The sequence below is a fragment of the Lutra lutra genome, chromosome 10, assembly GCF_902655055.1.
Source record: "Lutra lutra chromosome 10, mLutLut1.2, whole genome shotgun sequence".
NCBI classification, from domain to species: Eukaryota; Metazoa; Chordata; class Mammalia; order Carnivora; family Mustelidae; genus Lutra; species Lutra lutra.
The window spans coordinates 112,111,867-112,128,302 of record NC_062287.1 but is presented as its reverse complement, the minus strand read 5'-3'; the positions used below and the strand labels follow the sequence as shown (position 1 = coordinate 112,128,302).

Below are 16,436 nucleotides of genomic sequence, written 5' to 3'. Positions count from 1 at the left end.
CCTGTCCTTTAGGCCGGGGCGTCTGCCCCAGTCCTCTATATCCTGGCTTTGCAACTCCGTGGGGGGGGAGGGGAGGGGACCTGCTGAGTGAGATGGAGAGGTCGGGGGAAGGGGCCCTTGGGTCCTGAGGCCGGGCACAGGTGCTCTTCTGACCCACCAAGGCTGCGTGCACTCTATGGGCTGCTGAGACCCAGCTGCCTCCTCTCCAGATGACCAATGTCCCCTTCCCGCCAGAAAATCCCCGGAGATCGGCCGGGAAAGAGAACAGCTAAAAGGGTCCTGTACCCTCTGTCTGAGGTGGTGGCTCATTCGCCCCTGTGTATCCCCTCCCATGCCCCAGATGACCTGCATCTATGTCTCCCTTCACCTCAGCGCCCCCTTCCCCACCTCCCTTCCCTGGAAAGCCAGGAAAGATCCACAGCAGCATCGGAAGGGAGCCGTGTGTGGCTTGGGGACCTGAAATCCAGGCCAAAGCTGGGGTTCTCCAGCCTCTTCCAGCTTGGCCGGGATCCAGACTTGGGCTCTCCATCCAACTCTGTTCCTTGGCTCTCAGTCCACCTCGCCCAGCACCCCAGAGCTGTCCCAGGTATGTCCCTATCCCAGCATCCTGACCGCTAGGAACAAGTCACCAGCTCCTCTCCCCTGTGGCCAGAAAGTCAGTGGAGCCCCGTGACCCTCCTTGGGCTCCATCCCTGCTGCTCCCCAACCGATGCTCTGGGTCCGGCACAGCCCCATACCCTGGCCTCACCCCTGCCACGGTCCACTTGCCCAGGTTCCAAGGACACCTGCAAGCTTTGGGATGGTGTCCCCAACCAGAGCAGGGCCCCAGCAAACCCCTGCCCTGCTCCACCCAGCAGCCCCTCCCCTGCGCCTCAGTGCCCGGTGCAAACTCCACTGGGCTCACCCTTCCCTCCTTAGAGGCACCTCCCCGAGCACCCCAGCCACCCGCCCACTCCTTTCAGGCTCTGCCTGTCATCTGTCCCCTTAATGCAATTGTCATCATAATTACGTTTTGTTGATGACCTATTGTGGGTCAGGATCTGTTGATTTCAGTTATTCTCCCATGGGGGTGGGAGGCTGTAGCCGTAGCCGGCAGGGACCACCCCATTCAATAGAGCGTTCCAGCAAACTGCAGACTGCCCGCCCCTGGGACGTCCTCCTTCTGTGAACACGTCCCCGCTGTCCGTCCCTCTTTAGGGAAGGCCCCGGTTCTGCTGCATCAGGGCCCACCCTGGGCATCACGTCTCACTCTACTCAACGCCTTATGGACTCCATCCCCAAATACAGTCACCTTGGGGGTCAGGGCATCGACGTAGGAAGGGGAGACCTGCAGGTCCCGAGTCGGCCTTCCCATCCACAAGCTCAGTTTATGCTGCTGCTGGTTCTTGGTGGAGGGGACAGTCGGGTGCCCTCGGGGTGGAGACATGATGCCCCACGACCTGTTCCATGTGAACATAGAATGTATTTTTACAAAGATATCTCTGTTTGCTTTTCAGAGGGAATTTGGAGGGGCACCTTGCTGGGCAATGGGTTGAGTGTCTGCCTCCAGCTCGGGTCAGGACCCCAGTGTTCTGTGCTCAGTGCGGAGTCTGCTTCTTCCTCTCCCTCTGCAACTCCTCCCGCTGGTTCTCTCTCTCTGTCCAAGAAATACATAAAATCTTTTTAAACATAAAAAGAGGGAATGTCGTGAGAAGAATGTCTCATTTTGCATCTTGGCAATTGTCTTCGCTGCCTGGTGTAACTGGAGAGACCTTGGCTCTCACACCTGTGTCTGCACTTAGGCGAGAGGGCTGGGCGAGTTTGGGTAGTCCCCTGCCCCAGTTCCCTAGTTTGGAGGGTTCCAAATTGAGATCGTCAAGCGAGAACCATGCAACCCACTCAGAGTGTGGGTGTGGCCATCCGGGCGGGGATCAGCAGGCTCCTCAAGCTCACCTGGACAGGTTGAGACCTGCCAGGCTCATCCAGTTCCTAGAAGAGGAAACGAGTAGCCTGCAACTCCGTGTGGAGATGCAAGCCACCTGTGTCTCTCATCGGCAAGAGGCAAGACATAACTAGAACAGTCCTTAGCGTGTTTCAGTGTGTGTGTGTGTGTGTGTGTGTGTTTCTATATCACCAAGGAAGGAGCTCAGTACTCACAGACACTGACCAGGTATCCCAGCAAATGAACTCCATTCTGACTGTACCTGCCTTAAGAGAGCACCACAGCTGAAGGACTCAGGCCCATAAGACAGCCTCCACTTTAGACACAATCTGGTTGTCTCCGGTGCTTCTGACTGACCAGATAAGAATCGGAGATCCCCACAATCCCCTCCTCCAGGTCCATTCATTTGCTAGAGTGGCTCAGAGAACTTGGGAGACCAGCTGACTAGTAGATAAGGGGTTTCATACAAAGGATGCTAAGGTACTGAATGAGTGGCCAGGTACAGAGATACATAGGGTGAGGTTGAAATGGTCTCTGGTCCCTTCAGGAGTGTGGGGCCCGGGCGCCTGGAATAGGGTTCACCAACTTGGAAGCCCTCTGACCACCCCCCTTTGGAGTTTTTAAGGAGCCTCCAACCCTCGCATCACTCGTGGCCTTCCCAACATTCCCCTCAAGATCGTAAACCCAGCTGTGGTGGAGGGTGACTGGTTATGTATAGCAAGACATTCACATCACCTCCATGGCTCTGAAGGAATTTCAGGAACAGAGGTCAAGAGACCAATGCTTAAAACAAAAGATACACATTATGCTCTAGAAATTGCAAGGGTTTGGGGAGGTGTGAACCAGAAACCTGGATGAAGACCAAATGATATCTTTAAAGCATGGTATCAGAGCCCTAGAACAATGATTAAAAATTAAATCTGTACTTGCCCTACTGAGAAATCCCGACGCCCAGACGGTTTTGATGGCAAATTCTACCAGACACTTAAAAGAAGTAAGAGCACCAAAGACATGCAGTCTCTTCCAGGAAAAATAGGATAGGAGGGACTATGTCCCAACCTACGAGGACAGCATTGTCTAGATACCCACAACTAATAGTACAAAGGAGAGAAAAAAAGGAAGAGAAGAGGGTGGGAGAGAGAGTCAGAGAGAAAGAGAAGGGAGGAAGGATGGAGAGGGTGGGAGAGAGGGACGGATGAAGGGATAGAGGGAGGAAGGAATCAAAGGAAAGGGGGAAGGAAAGCAAGAGGAAGAAAGAAAAGGAGAGAGGAAGGGCGGGAGGGAGGGAGGAAGGAAGGAAGGAAGAGGGAGAGAGGAAGACATAAAGAGAGAGAGAGAAGAAGAAGAAAGAAAGAAGAGAGAAGGAAAATAAGGGCCAGCTACAGACCAATATCCCCAGGAAGCCCATGAGAACCCTCAATCAATATATAATGGGTTCAAATGCTAAAATATATAAAAGAATAGGGCACTACAACCAAGTGCCAATTCTCCTGAAAGTGCAAGATTGGTTCAGCAGGTGCACATGAATCATTCCAACGTGCCGTGTTCATGATCTAAAGAAAAAGATCCCACGTCGTATCCCTTGATACAGAAAGAACATTTCGATAAAACCCAACACTCATTCGTGATGAAAACATCCAGCCAAATCCGCATAGAGGGGAACTTCCTCAACCCGTAGGGGACATCTCCAAAATCATCCAGAAGCTTCCATCAGGTGTAACGGGGAAGCACTAGATGTTCTCCCCGAAAGCAGGAATAAGAGCAAAATCTACGGTCACGCGTCTCATTCAGCTTCATACTGGAAGTCAAGCCACTCCCATGAAAAATTTTAAAAAGTCCCCACGTGCAATCAGTATTGCAGTGTGCCTGCTAACGGAGAAAATACGAAATTAATCTTATATGTCCATTGACAATATATAAGAAATATATGTCAATCGAAAAACGTGTGTATATATAACAGAAGTAGCGGCACGTAGCCACCTGGAGGAACTAAGCTAAGTGAAAGGAGCAGACACAGAAGCACAGATGAGAATGGCAGTCGTTCACGTCTAAAGCGAGGGAGAAATGGGAACATGGGGGTCCGTGTTGTACCCACATGTTAGGCACGATACAGCCATTTTACATAGTTAAGGACATTGTACAGCCATTTAAACATGTTAAGAACATTGTGTATTTGAAACTTTCTGTTCCTGTAGATCTTACCAGTTGGTAGTATTCTCACAAGTCAAAAATAATAATGATAATAATCATAATAATAACGAATTGCTAAGTGAGTGGGAAGATATACTGATTAGTTTGATTGTGGTGATTATTTAAAAGTGGAAGTATCTTAAAGGAAGTCGTGCAACTTAAACGGATACAATTTTTGTCAATTATACCTAAACAAGTCTGAAAAATACCAATAGATCTTAGCAGACTGCATGGGGTAATTTACACTGGATAATTCAAATGTAAGTTGCATGTGTGACGAGTGACAGATAGGTCTCTCTCTTTTTTTTGCCGTCTTCCTCATCACATTGCCATTGAAATCAACATTGGAGGGGAGCGGGGTGCAGGGTTGGCTGAGCCTGGCGGTGGGTATTAAGGAGGGCACGTATTGCATGGAGCACGGGTTGATGCGTAAACCATGAACCTTGGAACACTGAAAAATTAGTGTTTCAATGCTATTTGTTGAGAAAATCTATTTGTTATGCTATAACAGTGCTATTTGTTAAGGAAAAGAAAAGTCCCCACATGAAAACGATAGTAAGAAAACTGTACTCTCAGGTGACATGATTCAAACATTCCAAAGAATCTATGAGAAAACCTTCTAGGATGTATATATGTAAGTCTGGTGAGGTTTCAGGGTGCAAGACTGCAACAGAAAATCCACATTTCGAAAGCAGAAATTGTAAAAATATTATCTATATCAGATGCTCCAAAAAAGATCAAACAGTGAGGTATACATGCACAGTAGACACACACTCGATCTGCGTGCGGAATCTGCACAACTTTGAAAAAAGACCTGTTGAAAGACCGAAGGGGATAGGGAGACATACCACGTCCAGGGATGGACAGATTCGATGCGGTGAACACATCGCTTCTGTGTCAATGGGGGACGGCTTACCTGCAGCTCCAGCCAAGTGCCAGCAAGACTCTCTGTAGACGTAGACAAGCGGACTCTTGAGCCCGCACACGACGACGCAAGAGCGGGAAGAACTGAAAGGGTGTAGAGAAAGTGGAAGGAAGGTGTGAGCATCACACAGTACCCTCTTTCAACACGGACTCTGAAGTTGGAGCCATGGAGCCAGTGCGGTGGTGGTGAAGGACAGACGCGCAGATGGACGCAGCAGAACGCACAGCCACGGACAGAGCCAGACCAAAAAGGGCAATGGACGTTTTTGCAAAGATAGAAAGGAAATTCCATAGAGAAAGGATAGATTTTCTCAACAAATAGCATTGTAACAAAAGGACATTTTTATGTTATGTTTTTAAAAGATTTTATTCATTTATTTGACAGACAGAGATCACAAGTAGGCAGAGAGAGAGGAGGAAGCAGGGTCCCCGCTGAGAGACAGCCTGATGCGGGGCTCGGTCCTAGGACCCTGAGATCATGACCTGAGCCGAAGGCAGAGGCTTAACTCACTGAGCCACCCGGGCGCCCCACAAAAGGACGTTTTTATGTTCAAAAAAAAAAAAAAAAAGAATCTTCATCTTAATTGCAAAGACAAACTCAGAAGAGATCCTAGGATCTATACAAAAAATACAAAACTTACAACGATACTGGGGTGCCTGACTGGCTCGGGCAGTGGAGCCTGGGACTCTCGAACTCAGTGTGGGAGACAGATCTGTGTGTGGAGAGATTATCCAGAGAAACAAACAAACAAACAACATTGGAAAAATGGAGTAACTCGTACTTGGGCAAAGAGTCGATGGAAAGATAGGACACGAAGGCATAATCCAGAACTGGGGCGCACCTGCAGATGAACACGGAGGTAGCCTAGTGACAGGAGGAATGTGAGGGGAGACGTTGAGTTTGGAAGCATCTGGCAGAGCGGACAGGATGTCCAGGCTGGGCGGACACCCTCCTGTCCTGGGACCCCTGCGATCCCACAGCAAGAAGCCCCTGGGCATGGGGGTGCACGCGGAGGGAGACTGCCAGAGCGTTCCCGGAGCAGCAGAAACCGGGCGCACCAGGAGCACCCTGAGGCGACAGTGGCTAGACACCCAGTGACCCAGCCCCAGCATCGATGATCGGAGAGCCACGGGGCACGGCTCCATCAGGAACACCCGGTCGCCTGGAACCGAGAGGACAGCCGCCCAGGTGGAATGGAAGGATATCCACGGACGAGCACAGGCTGACAGGGGAAATGCACTTTCACTATGGAAACTCCTCGGTGCACGGTGGGCAGGACAAGGAGGCTTGTGTCCCTCGCTGGCCGGCCCTTCCACCCAGGCTCCTCCTGCCGGCCTGGGGCTCGGGGACGCCACCCCAAGCATCAGGTCAGCGGTTCCCTGGAGCTTTCTGGGCTGCCGGGTGCTCCTGGGAATGGGCTGAAGGGACCCGTGCTCTCAGTGTGACCGCGAACCGGGGACAGCGGCAAGGGAGTCTCAAGGAAGGAGTGCCCTGGGGAGGCAGTGCCCACGTGGGATCCACTTGCCCAGTGTGGCCCTTGGAGGCCAGGGTTCTCTCCACTCTGGGCTCAGACAGACTGGGGATCTGCCCGCTGGGAGCACACACCTTGGTTCCCTGGAGGTTCCCATGCACGGTCCCCTCGGGATGTTTTTGGTTGGCAGCACCATGAACCAGGACCTGGAGACCCTGATGGCCTCGGAAGGGGCCCACATCCTAGCCAGTTACAATCAGGAGAGTCACAGAGGGGGTCCATCGACTCCACGGGCCCTCATTGCAGGGGTGGGACCCAGAGCCAAGGATTGGCCCATTCATCCCAGACAAGGACGAGAGTGCACGGGAACAAGTGTGATGTGGGGGAGCGTCCCAGATATGGGAAGCAGCTGAGGGTCCATCGGGGATCCTAGGGGTCAGTTGTTGATGAGGTCCAGGCGGGGATCATAGGCGGCAGGAGCTGGGAGGCCCAAGCTGGGATCCCACACAGCAGAAGCTCGGGGGATCCAGGTGGGGTCATGGGCCCGTAGGAGCAGGTCTGGCCCAAAGGGAGTCTTCCGTAGCAAGAGCACGAATGCCCCAGGCAGGGATCAGAGCCGCAGTCCCGCAGAGGAGACCAAGGGGGTGTGGTTGCCCCTAGGACTGGGGGATACCAGGTGAAGGGACATCTCTGGTAGACCCAGGCGCCGCTGTCAGGCTGCTCCCAGAGCCGACAGGGCCTGCCTCTCATGCTGGGCCCCTTTCTGAGGGTCCTGGGTTCCCTGAGGGTGCAGGGGCGAGAGGAGCCATTCTGCTCCCTCCTTTCCCCCTGCCCCTGGCTCGGACGGGACCCCCACCACGGACCCTCTCTGTTTCAGGCACGCCCAGCGGGGTCTCCAGGGGACACCCGGGAAGATGCTGAGCTCTCGCTGTGCAGGCTCACGGACCATCACGGCTTCCTGCAGTGAGTCCCGGGGCCCTCCTCCGTCCGGCTCAGGGGGGGATTGCATTGACAGGAACTTATCTCTCTGGAGGCAGGACCCATGTCCCCAGCTCAGGGCCTCGTCCCCTGGAGGCCTCTGAGGGCTAGACTCTGCTCTGGCTGGAGCTGAGCGCCCCGGGAGGCAGACCGAGATCGTGGCAGGAATGGAGCAGGGCCTTGGGCCAGGCCTCTGGGCACCCCAAGGAGCGGCCTCCAGGCCTGCGTTGGGAAGGCCCGGGGCCTGCGTCCTGCATTCTGTCTGTGGGTCCAGTCACTTCGGCTTGGACTGCAGAGGGTGAGGGGCTCTGGGACGGTGGCGTCCTTTCTGTCTGAGAGTGGTTTGGTCTGGGGCGAGGGCCAAGGGGTACCCTAGGTGAGACCCCCAGTCAAACCCACCATAGATTCCGAGTGATTTGGGGGTTGGTAGTTTGAGGCCAGGGACATGGCAAGGTCAGGGAGGGGTGATGGCAGCAGAGGGTGGGGCCGACCGATCTGGGCAAGCGGTAGGAAGAGCGACAGGAGGCTGTCCTGGTGAGGGGAGCAGGGAAGGGGACCGCGCAGTGGACTTGCTACGAGGGTAGGAGGCTGTTAGGCCGAGGGGCCCCGCGAGACCTCACCGTGGCTGGAGACTCCGTGTGTGGTCACAGCGCTGCTCCCATGTCTCCAGCCACTGCTCGCCGCCCAGTGACCTGTGGCCACGGAGATGGGTGGGAGGGCGGGGTCGTGCTCGCGGCTCTGACAAGACAAGGGGCCAGAGCGGCAGATGTGACCAGCAAGAGGGGTGGAGTCAGGGGACAGCAGGGTGATGGACAGAGTGAGGGAGAGGCGGGCTAGACACTGGGCAGGCAGGCCCCATGAGCCCATGGTGTCCTAAGACTGATGGTCACAGGGGACACCCAGCTGGCACTGACAGGTCTAGGAGTGGCTCATCCCGCTTTAGGAATAAGTCCCTCCTGGATGAGAGCTGAGGGACCCCAGCCCAGCCCACTGGGGAGCAACCAGCTTCTCACCCCCAGGCAGAATGCTGCTGCCTCCGCCTGAGCCACAGGCAGCTGACAGCCCCGGCCACAGGCAGCTGACAGCCCCGGCCCTCCTGGGGGTCAGGCCTCCCTTCCCGGGTCTTGGGGGCTGTGGGGCCGGGGCCTGGTCCTCAGGGCTCTGCTTCCCTTGCCTTCCAGGGAGAAGGAGCTGCCGGGTCTCAGCAGCCACGAGGCCAAGGTACGAACCTGTCCTAGGGCATGGGCAGGACACGGTTGGTGGGCATGGGGCCAGGGGATAGCAGATCCAGTCCCCAAAGCTGTCCCCGACTCTATGTCACCTAAGCCCCTGTCCCAGGAATCCTCACAAGGCCGGGAACGCACCTGACCCTCGGAGACGCGGTCAGCGGGAGTGGCCCTGTGCCTCCTAGGCTCTTCTCAGTCTGTTCCCATGACGGCTCCAATCCACGGGGCACCTAGACGCTGCCCTTGGGCCAGTCTCCCACTCCGTGCGGCTTATCTGCTGACCCCCTTCTCCTGTTCCAGCAACATCGCCAGGAGACCCTCAGGGCCGACAAGTGGGTGAAGATGCTATGCCACTGAGACCAGTTCGGGCCCAGCGAGAAGGTGGGTGCCGCACGCACGCAGACGGCATCTGTCCCGTGGGGGTGGGGGTAAAGCTCCCTGCCTGCTCGGGACCCCGACCCCACGGGAGTGCCCCTGCCTGGGGAGAGTCTGCTGGCAGAGCCCCAGCCTCTCCAGGCCCACGCGGGCAGCGGAGGGAGCAACGGGTCAGAGCCCCAGTCCCCTCCTCTTCGTGGCATATGGGGCCCAGTAGAGGGAGATCCAGCCTCTCGGGGCACGGCCCAGGAGCCAAGACCAGAAGCTTCCAGATGCCTGGCGATCCCTGGGCACGGTGTGGTGGCGCTGGTTCTGGGTCGCAGCCCGGCCTTCTCTCCTGCAGATGCGTCCGCGCGTGTATCAAGGGGACCCTCGCCAGGTGAGGGGTCAGGTGTGGGCCCTCCTGCTCCATATTGAGATGGTGAAGTCCACCCACCAGGGGCTGTCCGAGGTAAGCCCTTGCGCCCTCAGCAGAGGCGTGGCCCTTGGAGGAGGACTGGGCAGGAGCCGAGAGCATCCCGTGGGGAGAGGCGAGCGCGGGGCCCAGGAGGACAGGGCTCCGTGAGGAGGAAGTGAAGACCCGCGGGCTGACCCTCGGGAGTGTCCTGGTCATCAAGGGCTGCCGAGCAGGATACCTGACGCAGGTGTCCCGGGCACTGTGGACACCTGTGCGGATCTGCCTCAGAGACCAGGGAAGGAAGGAGGTGTCCGCAGGACACGTCAAGGGGCGGCTCGGGAAGCTCCCTGCCTCGGGGGCAGTTGGTGGCAGTTGGGGCTCCGTGTGCTGATGCTGGCTCCTCTCCCGTTTCTGCCCCCAGAAAATGAACGGGCCCAGCTCTTCTCCAAGGACACCAAGCAAATCGGCCTGGGTGTGAACCGGATCTTCCGGAACCACGTCACGTTGGGGGACCCCTATGGCGTCAGGTGAGGCTGGGGTCAAGCGGGGCTCTGGGGACCCGGGGCTACTCGGGGGATCAGCACGACCAGGGGGCTTCTGAGCGGGAGACGCGGGGTCACTAAAGAGAGGGGAGGATTGGCAGCAAACATGGTCCGGCCGCATGGTGAACATGGGCGCCAGGTCCGAGGGGTCACTACCTTCCTTCCCGGGTCTGTAGCGATTGGGAAGGCGCTTGGCTAGGGGCCTCTGGGGACAGCCATGTGAGTGGACCCATTAGGTTGGCATGGAACAGGTACAAGGGGAGCCTGGCAGGGGGTGGGTCATGGGTGGGGGGCACTACCGGGAGCTGGGGGCCAGGCAGCCTAGACTGGGCAGAGCGAGGACACACATGGATGAACTAGGGGCACACGGTCAAGGGGACAGCCCGCAGGGTGTGTTTCTGCGTGGACTGGCATTGTATTTTCCACAGTGGACACAGTCTGTAAAGATAGCCAGGACCATGAACCCCCAAATGCCACCCGGCCCCGCCCCGGGTCCCGTGCTCACCACCCGCATCTCCCGCCGCCCATGTCCCGCCGTGAGCTTTGCTGAAGACCGCGGGTTCCCTGGGGCTGCACTCTGCTCCTCGGGGGGCTCCCATGTGGCTTGGTCAGACAAGAGCCCCCCACCCGGCTCTCCCCGTCCCCAGGCAGCGAGTCCTGTTCCATGTCCTCCGGGTGTATTCAGTCGACGACCCCCTGAGTGTCCGTGCCGCCAGCCCTCCTACCCGCGGGTGCCCTTTGTCTCCATGATGCCGGGCCAAGCATGACTCCTAGTTGGGACTCCAGTTCCCATGGTCCCAGCGACACTAGGGAGGGGACCTGGACCCTAGGTCTAGGTCCGGCTGGGATGCAGAACTCAGTGCGGGGGAGGGACAGCCCCTGAGTCCCCGAGGGCTGGGTGCTGGGGGGCTCGGCCTGCACCGCTCCGGGGCTAATGCTCGGGGCTGAGTCCTGAAGAGCCCATGGGAGGACCGGGACCTGGGAGGGGAGGGCGGTTCCCCTTGTCCTGACCTCCCCACAGCGAGGTGGCCCCATTCCATGGGGTCTGGCTCTTGCAGGAGGTGGGCTACTGTCAGGGGATGAGTGACATCGGGGCAACCCTGCTGATGTACCTGGGTGAGGAGGACGCCTTCTGGGCCCTGGCAGAGCTGATGAGCTTGGAGACCCACGCCATGCACGGTAGGGGGCCTGCAGGGCGCCTGGGTGGGACGTGGAACGCAGGACTCCCTCCCTGCAGGGCGGCCGCAGCAGCACGCCAGGCCAGGACCCCCAGCAAGCCCGCCTCCCCACCGGCAAAGGGCACTGCCTCTCAGGGCGCCTGGAGCCATGGCCACTGGCCCCAGCGTTTGCCGACCATGCTCCATACCCAAGGGGCCTTGAGCCTCCTGTCTGGCTGCCGCCTTTCCCGCCGGGTGCCTCTGGCAGCCGACGGCCTGACGAAGCCCGGGCAGTGGCATCTCCCACGTGTTGCAGGAAGTGTGCTGGGTCCGACGCGCCAGGTGCTCAGCCCGGCCACCCACTCAGCTGGGTCTCTGTGAGGAGGAGGGACCTCTGGCCGGGCTCCAAGGCCCGGACGGCTCTGCTGTGGTCGCGGACGATTGGGCGCAGCCAGGGCTGGGAGGGCTGTGGGCACACACTGCAGTCGGGGCGTGGGAGCGGAGCCCTTGCAGACTCACCCCCCACCTGGTGCGGGACAAGGCCCTGGTGGTGGGGGTGCCTGGGGCCTTCTCAGGGTTCTTGGCTCCAGGATTCCCAAACCTGGTGTGATTCCAGCGGCATCATGACAGCATCATGGAGAAGGAGAGCAAAGGCCTGAAGAAATTTCTGGGGAGTAGATGCTCCCCGGAGACCCTGCCCTCACGGCCCGGGGCAGGGGGAGGGGCCCGTAGAACCCCGCCCACGCTGCCCAGAGCCCGGTGTCCGGCTCCGTCTCCTGCTGGGCCCAGGGCACCCTGGGGGCTGAGTGGGGCCGCAGGGAGTGTGTCCACCTGGCTGCACAGGTGGCGTGCGGCCACCGGCTGGGACCCGAGCACCTTGTGTCCTTCTGCCAGGACGAGCAAGGGATGAGCGCGGGGCTGTACACCACCAAGTGGTTTCTCCAATGTTTCATCGGCCGGGTAAGGCCCCCAGGCAAACCTGGTCCCTGACCTGCTCCTGGCCCCGGGGCCCAGGGGAAGCCGGAGCTCAGCCTCATGCTACAGACCAGCCAGGCCCAACGCCAAAGGCCCCGAGCCTGAGGCTCGTGGTCCAGACCGGTCCTGCAGACTCGAACGGGGCCCCTTGAGGAGGTCCTAGGGGACTGGTGCTGTCGTTCTCCGCCTCCCCAGGGAAGGCCAGGTCAGTCTGGGAGCAGTCGGGCCCTCGGCCCATTCTGCGGCCAGCCTGGAGTCCTGTCGGGGTGTGTGGGCATCAATGGTGGGGTAGAGTCTGTGGCCCCCCAGCTGTGTGGGCTGTACTGACCGGGCCCATCCCACATTAGGAGCAGGTCCCTCCTGGGGGACAGCTGAGAGACCCCCACCCAGCCCACCTGGCAGCAACCATCTTCTCACCCACAGGCAGGATGCAGCTGCCCCCGCCTGAGCCACAGGCAGCTGGCAGCCCCGACCCTCCTCGGGCTCAGGCCTCCCCTCCCCAGTCTTGGGGGCTCTGGGGCCGGGGGCCTGGTCCTCAGGGCTCTGCTTCTCTTGCCTTCCAGGGAGAAGGAGCTGCCCGGACTCAGCCCCCGAGAGGCCAAAGTACGAGCCTGTCCTGGGGCACGGGCAGGACACGGTGGGTGACCGTGGGGCCAGGGGATGACAGACCCAGTCCCCAAAGCTGTCTCCAAGGCTAGGTCACCAAACCCCTGTCCCAGGAATCTGCACAAGGCAGGGAAGACGCCTGACCCGCCGAGACGCGGTCAGCGGGAGCAGCCCTTTACCTCTCAGGCCCCTCTCCCTCTGTTCCCACCACGGCCCGCTGCCCATGGGCCGGTCTCCCGCTCCGCACGGCTTATCCGCTGTCCCCCTGCTCCTGTTCCAGCACCATCGCCAGGAGACCCGCAGGGCCGACAAGTGGGTGAAGGTGCTATGGCCCTGGGACCACTACGGGCTCAGCGAGATGGTGGGTGCCTTGTGCCCACAAACGGCATCAGCCCCATTGGCATAGGGGGTAAAGCCCCTGCCTCTCCCGGACCCCGACCCCACGGGAGTGCCCCCGTCTGGGGAAGGTCTGCTGTCAGAGCCCCAGCCTCTCCAGGCCCAAGCGGGCAGCGGAGGGAGCATCGGGTCAGGGCCCCAGTGCCCTCCTCTTTGTGGCATAAGGTGCTCAGCTAGAAGGAGACCCAGCCTCTCGGGGGACGGCCCGAGAACCAAGACCAGAAGCTTCCAGATGCCTTGAGCTCCTGGTGTTCGATGTGGTGGCCCTGGTTCTGGGTCGCAGCATGGCCTTCTCTCCTGCAGATGCGTCCGCGCGTGTATCAAGGGGACCCTCGCCAGGTGAGGGGTCAGGTGTGGGTCCTCCTGCTCCATATTGAGATGGCGAAGTCCACCCAACAGGGGCGCTATGAGAGAAGTCCCTGCGCCCTCAGCGGAGGCGTGGCCCTTGGAGGAGGACTGGGCAAGGAGCCGAGGGCACCCCGTGGGGAGAGGCGAGCGCGGGGCCCAGGAGGACAGGGCTCGGTGCGGAGGAGGGGAAGACCCTCGGGCTGACCCTCGGGAGTGACCTGGGCATCCAGGGCTGCTGAGTATGATCCCTGAAGCACGTGTCCCAGGCAGAATCGGCTCCTGTGGGGGGTCTCGCCTCAGAGACCAGGGAAGGAAGGAGGGGTCCTCAGGACACGTCACAGGACGGCTCGGGACGCTCCCTGCCTCGGGGGCAGTTGGTGGCAGTTGGAGTTCCGTGTGCTGATGCTGGCTCCTCCTCGCCGGTTCTGCTCCTAGAAAATGAAGGAACGGGCCCAGCTCTTCTCCAAGGACATCAGGCGAATCGACCTGGACGTGAACGGCACCTTCTGGAACCACGTCATGTTGGGGGACCACTATTGCGTCAAGTGAGACTGGGGGACAAACAGGGCTCTGGGGGCCCGGGGGCCACTCAGGGAGTAAGGCGCGTCCCACAGGGCTTCTGGGTGGGGGACGGGGGATCTCTGAGGAGAGGGGGAGGATGGCAGCAGACTTGGTCTGGCCACATGGTGAACATGGGTGAGAGGACCCAGGGGTCACTACCTTCCCCCCCCATGTCAGCGTGGATGGGGAGGGCACTGGGCCATGGCCTCTCGGGGAAGGCATGTGAACAGAACCCATAAGGTTGGCGTGGAGCTGGTATGAGGGGAGCCGGGCCAGAGGGTGGGGTCGTGGCAGGGGGCACTACGGGGAGCTGGGGGCCTGGCAGCACGGACTCGGCGGGGCGAGGACACACGTGGATGAACTAGGGGCACACGCTCAAGGGGACAACCCGCTGGGTGTGTTTCTGCGAGGACTGGCATTGTATTTTCCACAGTGCACACTGTTTGTAAAGATAGCCAGGACCGTGAAGCCCCAAATGCCACCCGGCCGGCCCCGGGTCCCGTGCTCACCACTCGCATCCCCCGCTACACGTGTCCCGCCCCGAGCTTCACTGAAGACGGCTCGTCTCCTGGGGCTGCACTCTGCTCCTCGGGGGGCACCCATGCGGCTTGGTCAGACAAGAGCCACCCACCCTGCTCTCCCCGTCCCCAGGCAGCGAGCCCTGTTCCATGTGCTCCGGGCGTATTCAGTCTACAACCCCGTGAGTGTCCCTGCCGCCAGCCCTCCTGCCCTGCGGGTGCCCTTTGTCTCCAGCATGCCTGAGCGGGCGGGACTCCTAGTTGGACTCCAGTTCCCATGGTCCCAGCGACACTAGGGAGGGGCCCTGGACCCTAGGACTGAGGCCGGGCTGGGATGCAGACCTCAGTGCGGGGAGGGAAGGCCCCTGAGTCCCCGAGGGCTGGGTGCCGGGGGGCTCTGGCCTGCACCACGGTGGTGCTAACGCTCGGGGCTGGGTCCTGAAGAGCCCGTGGGAGGACCGGGACCTGGGAGGGGAGGGCGGTTCCCCTTGTCCTGACCTCCCCCCAGCGAGGTGGCTCCATTCCATGGGGTCTGTCTCTTGCAGGAGGTGGGCTCCTGTCAGGGGATGAGTGACATCGTGGGAATCCTGCTGATGTTCCTGGGTGAGGAAAAGGCTTTTGGGCCCTGGCACAGCTGATGAGCTTGGAGACCCACTCATGCACGGTAGGGATATGTAGGGTCCTTGGGCCGCACCTGGAACTCAGAACTCCCTCCCTGCTGGGCGGCCGCAGCAGAGGCACAGGCCAGGATCCCAGCCAGCCCGCCTCCCCACCAGCAAAGGGCACTGCCTTCTCAGGGCGTCTGTAGCCATGGCCACTGGCCCCAGCGTTTGCCGACCATGCTCCATACCCAAGGGGCCTTGAGCCTCCTGTCTGGCTGCCGCCTTTCCCGCCCGGTGCCTCTGGCAGCCCACGGCCTGACGAAGCCCAGGCGGTGGCATCTCCCACGTGTTGCGCTGGGTGTGGTGGCCCTTCTGCACTGCGGGGCCACCCACTCAGCTAGCTGCGGGGGCACATCCGACCCAGTCTGGGGGGCGTCTGGGGCTAGGCAGAGGGGAGGCCTTCACCCTGTGGAGCCCCCCTTGGGCCATCCTGAGGCGGCTCCTCCCACACCCGCTCTCCCCGCAGACCCCCTTCGTGCTTACCCTGCAGCTGGGATGCCTACATGCTGGACAGAGAGCGCGCCCTCACAGCAATAGCCTACACCGTCCTCAGGCTGCACCGAAGTAAGGGACCGCGCGGGAGCACCAGTATGCCCCATGCAGATGTGGGGTTGGGGAGAGATGGCCCCTGCACCCAGGAACAAGGAGCAGGCAGACCTTGGTGCAGGGACACCGGCCGGCAGGTGGCTTCGGACCCCGCTGCAGAGGAACAGCACCCATGGGCCCTCCCCTGCCCGGCTCTGTCCGTGGTGCTCCTGAGAACAGCCGGATGCCCAACCGCTGTCTCAGGGCAGGATCCTGGGACGGTGGGGAGGCGCCCCTCTGCTCTGACTCACAACATTGCCAGAATGCCCCCGGGAGCACAGACGACACGAGCCCCACCACAACCATTAGGAAAACTGAGGGGTCCCAGTCCCCATGGCCTTGGGCAGTCCTGAGTTCTGACCCAAAGCTGGTCAAGTGCTTGAAGAACTCTCTGTGTCTGCCTGTGGCCTGGGCATGCCCCATGGATCCACAAGTCCCACCAAGGGCAGCGCTGGGGATCACAGGTCACCCCAGCCTGGGGGCAGCAGGGACGGGCCGGTGGGGCCCGCCCTCCGCGTCCCCACCGTAGGAGGCAGGAGCCACCAGAGCGCGAGTCTCCAGCGGTCACCTTGCAGCCCTGGGGCTATGGCCGTGGCCAGGCAG

General features: G+C 60.0%; 1 long non-coding RNA gene and 1 pseudogene across 1 annotated transcript; one reads left to right on the top strand and one right to left on the bottom strand.

The window, feature by feature from the left end:
- Window positions 1–7,760: 7,760 nt before the first annotated feature.
- On the bottom strand, window positions 7,761–8,946 carry LOC125079276 (uncharacterized). The gene is made up of 3 exons (XR_007121080.1): window positions 8,850–8,946; window positions 8,106–8,177; window positions 7,761–7,813 (listed from the first exon to the last, which is right to left on the bottom strand). It is a non-coding gene; the product is annotated as an uncharacterized LOC125079276 (long non-coding RNA).
- Window positions 8,947–9,058: 112 nt separating this feature from the next.
- On the top strand, window positions 9,059–16,436 carry LOC125079905 (uncharacterized; annotated as a pseudogene).